This window comes from Lepus europaeus, chromosome 12 (assembly GCF_033115175.1).
Source record: "Lepus europaeus isolate LE1 chromosome 12, mLepTim1.pri, whole genome shotgun sequence".
NCBI lineage: Eukaryota > Metazoa > Chordata > Mammalia > Lagomorpha > Leporidae > Lepus > Lepus europaeus.
In genome coordinates, this window is record NC_084838.1 from 88,177,360 (window position 1) to 88,188,232 (window position 10,873).

Here is a 10,873-nt window from a genome sequence, read left to right on the forward strand (position 1 = left end):
TTCTGCCTGTCAAAAAATTAAAAAAAAAATACAAAAAAAAATTTATTAAAAAAAAATCCCGCACAACTCAAGCACTAGGATGACTAAGTGTGGTAGCCATGGAGTCCAGGGCAGTCACTGAAGTCTACAGACACTTCCAAATAAAGCACTTCTCAGTTCCAGTATTCATCACTCCGCTTGCTGATATCCTTCCCAGGTTCTGCAGCTGCTCCAGTTTCCTTGCCACTACCCCAGATCACTGTGAACACGTTGACTCACGGTCTGATTTGGCCAGAATATGAAGCAATTCAATATTCTTTTAGCTCAACTGGAATAACCATTACAGGAAGCTAAGGACTTAAAAAACAAAAACAAAAACAAAAACTAAGTTGAAAAAGATTTTACTAATGTTAGCTTCAGAAAACCAACTCATTTGGTTCTCTATTACTGTAAAAAAAACTATCCCCAAAACTTAGTGGCTCAAAACAACCAATTAATTTTGCTCACAATTTTTTGGGTCAGGAATTCAGAATGAACTTGGCTGGGCTGTTGGTCTCAAGTCCACACAGGTGGCGGGTCCACTTTCAGATATCCTCTCTACCATATTCTTTTAACACTTTGTTTCTAAAATTTTTTTAAGTTTACAAAACAAAAACTATGAGGTAGTAATAGTTCTCATATACCTCTCACCCCATTTCCCAAGTTAATGTCTCATACTAGTGTATTTGTCACAATTAATGAATAACACCCAGCTTCCCCTATATTTTTTCCAAACTCCTTTTATCCCTCTCACCTTTCCCAGGGTTTAGTAATCAACATTCTGTCATCAGATTTTTTTTTTTAATTTTAGTTCTCACATATAAGGAAGAACACGTTTTATTTGGCTCTCAGGGCCTGGCTTATTTCACCCAACACGATATCCTCCAGTTCTATCCACTTTGCTGCAAATAGCATGATTCCATTATTTTTCTAACTTTCCATTGTGTATGTATACCGTAATTTCTAAATCCATTCATCAGATGATGGACACTTGGTTGATTCCACATTTAGTGAACAATTCTGCTAATAAACATGATAATGCAGGTACCTTTTGATACGGTAAATTCATATCTTTTGGGCTATTATGACCAGTAGTGGGAGTGCTGGATCATATAGTTCCATTTTTTAAAAAATCACAGTTTTCCTCAGTGGTTGCACTAATTTACATTCCCTCCAGCAGGGTATAAGAGTCCCACTTTCTCCACACCCTTGCCCACATTGGTTACTCTCTCTCTTTTTGATAATAGCCATTCTGACAGGAGTGAGACATGTTTTCTCATTTTGGTTTTGATTTGCATTTCCCTGGTGGCTGGTGATATTGAAAATTTTTTCATATATTTCTTGGCCACCTGTATTTCTTTTCAGAAATGTCTATTCAGGGTCTTTGCCGATTTCTTAACTGGATTTTTTTTTATTGTTGGGATTTCTGTGTTGCTGATATAATCTGAATACTAACTCTATGTCAGTTAAATAGCTTATAATATTTTCTTTCTGTTGAATGTCTCTTCACTCTATCAAGCATTTCCTTTGCTATGCAGAAGCTTCTGGGTATGCTATAATCCCATTTGTCTAGCTTTGCTTTGTTGCCTGTGCTTTGTGGGTGTGATCCAAGAAGTCATCACCTACATGAAGGTATTAAACTATTTCACCTGCATTTTCTTTTACCAATTTCAGTCCCAGTTTTTCAGTTTAGGTCATTGATGCATCTTGAGTTTATTTTTATATATGGTGGGAATAGGGATCTAGTTTCATTTTGCTACATGTGCCTTTATTTGAATAGTCTATCCTTTCTTTAATGGCTATTCTTCTCACCATTGTCAAAAATCAGTTTGCTATGTTTGTGGATTAACTTCTATCTATCTTTTCTGTTCTATTGATCTATACACTGGTTTTTATGTCAATACCATGCTCTTAATTACTATAACTTTGTAGTATCACGATGCCTCCAGCTTGTTTTTTTCCCTCTCAGTATTGTTTTGGCTATTCTGGATATTTTGTGATTCCATATGAATTTTGGGATTGTTTTTGCTGATTTTGTAATGAATGACATTAGGATTTTCATAGGGATTGCACTGAATCTGTAGACTGCTTTAAGTAGTATATGTATTTATCTTTGTCTTTTTTTTTTTTTTGGACAGGCAGAGTGGACAGTAGAGGGAGACAGAGAGAAAGGTCTTCCTTTTTGCCATTGGTTCACCCTCCAATGGCCGCTGCGGCCGGCGCGCTACGACTGGCGCACCGTGCTGATGCGATGGCAGGAGCCAGGTGCTTCTCCTGGTCTCCCATGGGGTGCAGGGCCCAAGCACTTGGGCCATCCACTGCGCTCCTGGGCCATAGCAGAGAGCTGGCCTGGAAGAGGGGCAACTGGGACACGATCGGTGCCCTGACCGGGACTAGAACCCGGTGTGCCGGCACTGCAAGGCGGAGGATTAGCCTACTGAGCCGCGGCGCCGGCCTATCTTTGTCTTTTTTAAAGAGTTATTTGTTGCCGCGCCGCGGCTCACTGGGCTAATCCTCCGCCTTGCGGCGCTGGTGCACCGGGTTCTAGTCCCGGTAGGGGCACCGGATTCTGTCCCGGTTGCCCCTCTTCCAGGCCAGCTCTCTGCTGTGGCCAGGGAGTGCAGTGGAGGATGGCCCAAGTTCTTGGACCCTGCACCCCATGGGAGACCAGGAGAAGCACCTGGCTCCTGCCATCGGATCAGCGCGGTGCGCCGGTCGTAGCGCGCCGGCCACGGCGGCCATTGGAGGGTGAACCAATGGCAAAAGGAAGACCTTTCTCTCTGTCTCTCTCTCTCACTGTCCACTCTGCCTGTCAAAAATAAAAAAAAAAAAGAGTTATTTGTTTATTTGAAAGTCAGAGTTACAGAAAGAGGGATAGCCAGAGAAAGCTCTTCCATCTACCGGTTCATTCCCCAGATGGATACAACAGCCAGTGCTGAGCCAGAGATATTTTTTTACTTGTTTGGTTAAATTTATTCCTAAATATCTGATTTTCTGAAAGTTATTATGAATGGGATTTCTTTCTTGATTTCTCCTTCAGGGAGATCATTTAGGTGTATAAAAATGCTACTATTTTTTGTACGTTGAAGTTGTATCCTGTGATGTTCCTGAATCAGTTTATCGGTTGGAAAGGCTTTTTAGTGAAGTGTTTAGGGTTTTCCATGTACTACAACATGTCATCTGCAAAAATGGATATTTTGACTTCTTCCTTTGTAATTTCAATGCCCTTCATTTCTTTCTCCTCCCTAGCTTCTCTTGCTAATACTTCCATTACTACATTGAATAAGAGTGGTGAAAATGGAATCCTAGTCTTGCTCCAGATCTGAAGGGAAACATTCGCATCTTTTCCTGTTCAGTATGATATTGGCTCTTGGTTTGTCATTTATAACCTTTATTATTTTGGGGTATGCTCCTTCCATACCTAATTTATGGAGGGTTTGTATCATGAAGGGATGTTCAATCTTATGAAATGCTTTCTCTGCATCTATTGAGATGACTAGGTGATTTTTGTTCTTCATTCTGTTGATGTGATTTATGACATTTATTGATTTTCAAATGTTGAACCACACCAGCATCTCTAAGATAAAACCTACTTGATCAGATGTCTGATCTTTTTGATGCAGCATTAGATTGTTAATATTTTGTTGAGAAATTTTGCATCTAGGTTAATCAGAGATAATTGGTTTGTAGTTTTTCTTTTGTGTTGTGTCTGTATTTTTTTTTTTTTTTTGGACAGGCAGAGTTGACAGGGAGAGAGAGAGACAGAGAGAAAGGTCTTCCTTTGCCGTCGGTTCACCCTCCAATGGCTGCCACGGGCGGTGCACCGCGCTGATCTGAAGCCAGGAGCCAGGTGCTTCTCCTGGTCTCCCATGTGGGTGCAGGGCCCAAAGACTTGGGCCATCCTCCACTGCACTCCCTGGCCACAGCAGAGAGCTGGACTGGGAGAGGGGCAACCGGGACAGAATCCGGTGCCCGGACCGGGACTAGAACCTGGTGTGCCTGCGCCGCAGGCAGAGGATTAGCCTATTGAGCCGCAGCGCCGGCCTGTATTTGGTTTTGATATCAGAGCAATGCTGACCTCCTAAAAACGTTTCAGATAGTATGAAAAGTATTGGAGTTAGCTTCTCTTTAAATATTTTGTAGGATTCAGTAGTAAAATCATTAGGTCCTGGACTTTTCTTTAATGAAAGTTTCCTAATTACTGCTTTAATTATTTCATTATTTGATGTGGATCTGTTTAAATTTTCTGTATCTTCTTGATTTAATCTTAGTAGGATATATGTATCCAGGGATTTCTCCAGTTCTTTGAGTTTTTCCAATTTGTTATCATGTAGTTGTGCATAGTGACTTTGAATTTCTGTGGTATCAGTTGTAATGTCTCCCTTTTAATTTCTAATTTTATTTTCATGAATTTTTCTAATTTTTATTTCTTATTCTGGCTAAAGGCTTCTCTGTTTTCTTATGTTTTTTAAAAACCAACTTTCGTTTTATTGACTTTTTGAATTTTCTTTTAATTTCAACTTATTTTTGATCAGGTTCTTATTATTTCTTGTCTCCTGCTAATCTGGGATTTGGTTTTCTTCTTCTTTCTCTTAGTCCTTGAGTTGTATCATTAGATGGCTTGTCTGAGATCTTTATTTTAATGTAAGTGCTCAACATTATAAACTTCACTCTTAATACTGCTTTTGCTATATCCCACAGGCTTTGATAGGTTGTGCTCACACTTTCATTTGTTTCAAGAAAGTTTTTTATTGCCTTTTAAATTTCTTCAATTATGCATTAGTCATTCAGTAACATCTTGTTAAATTTCTATGTACTTGTAAATGTTCTGTTTTTCTCACTGAATTCTATTTTTATTCCTTTGTTGTCAGAGAAGGTACATGGCATAATTTCCATGTTTTAAAATTTACTGACACTTAATTTGTGGCCTAATATGTGGTCCATCCTACAAAATGTTCTGTGTGTTGATGAGAAGAATGTGGATTATATAGTTGTCCAGTGAAATGTTCAAGTGTCTGTTAGGTCCATTTGCTAATGAATATCCTTCAACTCTAATATATCTTTATTGATTTTATATCCAGATGGCTTGTCCATTGATGACAGTGGGGTGCTGAAGTCCCTCTACTTATTGGAGTCTATCTCTCATTATAGGCTTAATAATGTTTGATGTGTATATCTGGGAGGTCTTGTATTGGGTATGTATAGATATTTATGATTGTTATATCTTCTTGATAAATCAATCTTTTTACCAAAATATAATATCATGTATTACCTATTTTATATTTGATGTATAAATATATTTATAATTATATTATGTTTATAATATATATTCAAATAAATATATTTATTTGAATTATATTTGAAATATAATATCATTCATTACCTATTTTATATTTAATATATAAATACATGTATAATATGTATTTATAGTATATATTATACATATATTATATTTATAATATATATTCAAATAAATATATTTATTTAAAGTCTGTTTTACCTGTTGTTAATCTAGTTACCCTTGTTTATTTTTGTTTTCCATTTGTGTAGTATATCTTTTCCCAGCCCTTCACTTTCAATCTATGCATATCTTTACCTGTGAACAGTATTTCTTGCAGGCAATATATAATTTGGTCTTGTTTTTTATTCATTCAATCAACCTATATTTTTGACTAAGGAATATAGTTCATTTACAATCAAAGTTAATACTGAGTGATAAGAACTAACTTACGTAATTTTTTTGGTTGGTTATTGACTGTATCTTCTCTGTTAGTGAATTTGGTACTGCCATGTGTTCTCATGATGTAGGACTCCTTTCATAATTTCTTGCAAGGCTGGTCTGGTGGTAAAGGATTCTCTTGGTTACTGATTATCTGGAAAGCACATTAGTTCCCCTTCACTTTTAAAAGATAGCAGTTTTGCTTGATATAATATTCTTGGTTGACAACTTTTTCTTTCCAGATCTTGAATATACCATTTCATTCTCTTCTGACTTGTATGATTGATGGTGAGAAGCCCACTGTTAGTCTTAGTGTTTTTCCTTTATATATAACTTGGAATTTTTCTCTCACTGTTTTAAGATTTTTTTTGTCTTCGATTTTAAACAATTTGACTATAATATGCCTTGTAAAGGGTCTTTGTATTGGTGTCCTTTGAGGTTATCATATCTGGTTGTGCTTATATCTTTCAAGACCTTGGAGTTTGCTAATGCTTTTTTCCTTCTCTTTTCCTTCATGTATCATAAGACAAATATTTCTTCACACAAAAGTATCCCATATGTTATACAGGCTCTCTTCATTCTTTTAAATTTTTCTCTTTATTTTTGTCTGACTGAATTATTTCAAAAGACTTGTCCTTCAGATCAGAAATTCATCCCTCCACTTGGTCCATCCCATTGTTGAAGCTCTCACTAGTATTTTTTATTTCATTGATTGAAGTTTTCAGCTCTAAAATTTCTGTTTGGTTCTTTTTAATTATTTCTCTTTACTGAATTTATTGACTTTCTCATTTGCGTCATCTATTATTTTCCTCATGTCTATCTGTATTCTCTTGCAACTCACTGAATTTCCTTAGGATCATTATCTTTAATTATTTTTGAGGTATTTCATACACTTCCTTCAGATCATGATCTATTTCTGGAGAACTACTGTGTTCTTTTCTAGGTGTCATAATTCCTTGCTTCTTTGGATTTCCTGTGCTCCCACACTGATGTCTATAAGTCTGATATAGTTCCTTTTTTAAGGAGTAGGTTTTGTAGGAAAAGACTTTATTGTTTAGATGGAATGTGAAGTGTCACATGTATAGTTGCTTTGTTTTTGGTTCTAGATGAGCCCAGAAATGCAACCTCTGAGTTATTTCTTAAACAGTAATCAGTGTCAGCAGTAATCAGTATCAGCAGTTTCTGCAAGTCCCACATTTGTCTAATCTTCAGCAGTACAATTTTGAAGAGGGCAGAAGCTTCCAAATATGTGTGTTTTCATTATCCAGAGAGTTGAGTATCAACCTACTAGATTTTTTAATGGCTATTGCCACGTTTCTGATGCTGTGGGATATAGAGGGGGATGAACCATTGTTCCATTAGGTAAACTTGACTGATGTTGGGGCTTATGCCACCAGTAGCTAAGGCTCCCAGACTGTCTAATGCAGGCAGGCCCTGCTGAGTGGGCATTACTAGTGCTAGGACTTATAACACCAAGATCCCAAATCCTAGCACTGGGAAATGTTAAGGGGGCATTGCTCCAGTCCCACAGGGTGAATATAAACTATGTAGAGGATTACAAGAGTGGGTCTAGGGCACTAGAATCAGTTAGGCTTTAGTCTAGATCCTGCAACATATGTCCTGATGATTCTGAAGAATATTATACTGAAGTCACAGTCCTAGATCTTCAGGATACAGTGAATCCTTACCCAGGTCTCACAGTGTGAGTGCCAGGAGTGCTGGGAGATGTGGATTGGAAGTCACAAATCTGAAGCAGAGAACACAGGTGGTATCCTCTGGATTCCACAGTTGAATTCAACTTATTTAAGGGGAATTTTCCTATATCACACAGTGTATGCAAGTGTAGCCCCAAGGCCTGTGACCTGAACTTCTGAGGCTGCAGAATACACAGGAGCCTTCTCTCTGCCCTGGAAAGTGCCCTTCTGTTTCTCTGGACTTCTGGTACCCTAAGGGCTGCTTGTTTCCCCCTAAAACAAGTGGAGTACAGCAGATTCTCATGTCTGGTGCTTTGGGAATGGAGGGAGGCAGTATGGATTCCTTGCTTGAAGCAAACTAGTCACGTGGTCCCAGTCAGCCCTGCAGATTTGATTTAAAATCAAGAGGACTGTGGATTTCCCCTATAGTTAGAGCCACCTGTCTGCTATCTGTGGCAGTGGGGAAGGTCAAGGTATTTTCTGCTTACTTCCTACCAGAAGGATGGCAGGAGAACTGGGGATGGAGTAGTAGACGGTGACAATGGTGTTGTGCCTTTTTCTTCTTCTCTCTCCGTACTGGACTTTGGAGTCTCTGTACTATTTGCAGATCTCATAACTTCCTTATTGAAATGCGGCAAGATGGCGGAATAGGAAGGGAGCACATTGATAGTTCAGCAAGACACACAGGTTAATAAAAGTGGAGATACTGCAAGGTCAAGGAAGAGTAGGGGAAGAAACAGCAGAGGAAACTCTTCCAGAACTAGTGATTCACAGTGGACCTGCGTGGAGAGCGTGGGAGCCCAAGTTCGGGACACCAGCGGCAGACTCAACGCACCAGCGCTGGAACGCCAGGTGAGCCGAACCTCCATAGCCCGAGACACCAGCGGGCAAGCAGAAAGAGGAGACTAGAGGGAACGAGGCTTGAAACTCCGTGGGGAAAAGTTCACCAGGCTAACTAGAAGAGAGAGAGGAAAAAAAAGAAAAAAAGTGACCAATACGGACACGAGTTTCTCTCCCTCCACTCACCCCTCAAAGGCGAGCAAGACAAAGAGCAGGCGCCATTTTGGACATACGTCATAAGCAGGGCGACCTCAGGTCTGCACCAGCCCTGAGCCTAGCAGAAAAACCTGACTCTGGGGGGAGGGGTGAAATAACAGGAGATTAGCATCTAACTTGGCAACCCAGTGGGAGACTGCAGGAGAATTGGAGCCCACACCAAGGGCAGCAGAGATTCCCTGTGTGGTCCTTGGGAAAGAACTTCTGATCTCTGGCTCCTGTGGGTATATCATTTGCCTGCTAACTACCTCCAATTACGTTCAGCTGTGCGGAATTACTTCCCTTTTGAAGCAAAAAAAAAAAAAAAAAAAAGAGAGAGAGAGAGAGAGAGATTTACCACGCCTAACCTGGGAGTGTCATCTTTGACACACCCTCAACCCTGAGGAACCAAACCCAGCTCTCAGTCCACACTTATCTCAAGCCTCTAAGGCTCCACCGAAAGCAGACAGTCCACTTAATATAGAGCCATAGCGTAACAAGAAAAAACACCACAGTGAAGAAACCAAATATCTCCAACATGCCATACAACAAACGCAAAAACCAAGCTAACAAGAACAAGGAAGACACTATGACGCCCCCAAATGAAAAAGACACCCCAATTCAAGATTATGAAGATGATGAGATAGAAGAAATGCAAGAAGCAGATCTCAAAAAATTGATAAGAACATTAAGAAGTTCTCAAAAACAAATTCTTGAACTACAGAAATCCTTAGTGGACAAGATAGAAAATCTCTCTCGTGAAAATGAAATATTAAGGAGGAATCAAAATGAAATGAAACAACTAGTAGAACATGAAACTGTGATAGTGACAAAAAACCACAATGAAATGAAGAACTCAATAGATCAAATGACAAACACATTAGAGAGCCTTAAAAACAGAATGGGCAAAGCAGAAGAGAGAATATCAGACTTAGAAGACAGAGAACAGGAAAGGAAACAGGCAAACCAAAGAAAAGAAGAAGAAATTAGAAATCTAAAAAATATTGTCGGGAATCTACAGGATACTATTAAAAAACCTAATATTCGGGTTCTAGGAGTTCCTGAAGGCATGGAGAGGAAGAAAGGATTAGAAGGCATTTTCAGTGAGATACTAGCAGAAAATTTCCCAGGTTTGGAGAAGGACAGAGGCATCTTAGTACAGGAAGCTTATAGAACCCCTAATAAACATGACCTAAAGAGATCCTCACCACGACACATTGTAATCAAACTCACCACAGTGAAACATAAAGAAAAGATTCTAAAAGGTGCAAGAGAGAAACGTCAGATTACTCTCAGAGGATCTCCAATTAGACTCACAGCAGACTTCTCATCAGAAACCCTACAAGCTAGAAGGGAATGGCGAGATATAGCCCAGGTACTAAGAGAGAAAAACTGCCAGCCCAGAATATTATATCCTGCAAAGCTCTCATTTGTGAATGAAGGTGAAATTAAGACTTTTCATAGCAAACAGAAACTGAAAGAATTTGTTGCCACTCATCCTGCCCTGCAAAAGATGCTTAAAGATGTGTTACCCACAGAAACACAGAAACATGGTCACCAATATGAAAGAAGGTAAAGGAAGGAAACCTCACAGCAAAAGATCACAGGAAGCTCAATTTCTCTTTGACATAGAATTAAACTCTGATGCTCTGTTAAAGCAATGTGTTAAAGTAATCTAAAAACAAAAAGCAATTCAAATCAATTGGCAATCTACAAAAAGAGTTAAAGATTTTAAAAGCTATTATTAAAATTGCTATATTGGTCTATTATGCTATGTTATATGTGTGTACATATTGTATGTCCACATAGGAAATTTTATTAAGAGTTTTATTTTAAATGGCTTATAGATAAGATTGTCCATAAATTTAAGCTGCTAAAATCAATCAAAGATACATTTTAATTTGTGTGACCTGAATCTGTGTATCATATGTTTTAAACTTGTTGGTAGAAAGAAACTAAAAACATTTTATATGGTTGTGCTTAAGTTTACTGGTTAAACAAACTACACCATCTTAGATATTTAAGACGTGTTTTCAAATACATGATTCTTAAAATTTATAGAAGGCATTGGACCTTATGGTAAATGTTTTCTTAAGTTGTTATCTAATGGTTGAAACGGTTTGCTAAGTATTCATGTAATATTGCTACTGTCAGCAAGCGATCTAGGACTTGCTCCCTCATTTCTCTATTCTAAGCCCAACTTATTCTTTCATTTCTCTATTCTCTTCAAGGTAGGAAACTAACTCTATTATGAAGGAATCTGTAGGATGCACAATTTAATCTTTAGACCTTATAAAAGAGATGGCTAACATTTTTCTGTAATAGCATAGCCAAAATAAGAACTTAAATAATAATCTCATAGCTAGATTCACTTCGCCATCAGCGAAGTATACAGTAAGTAGAAAAA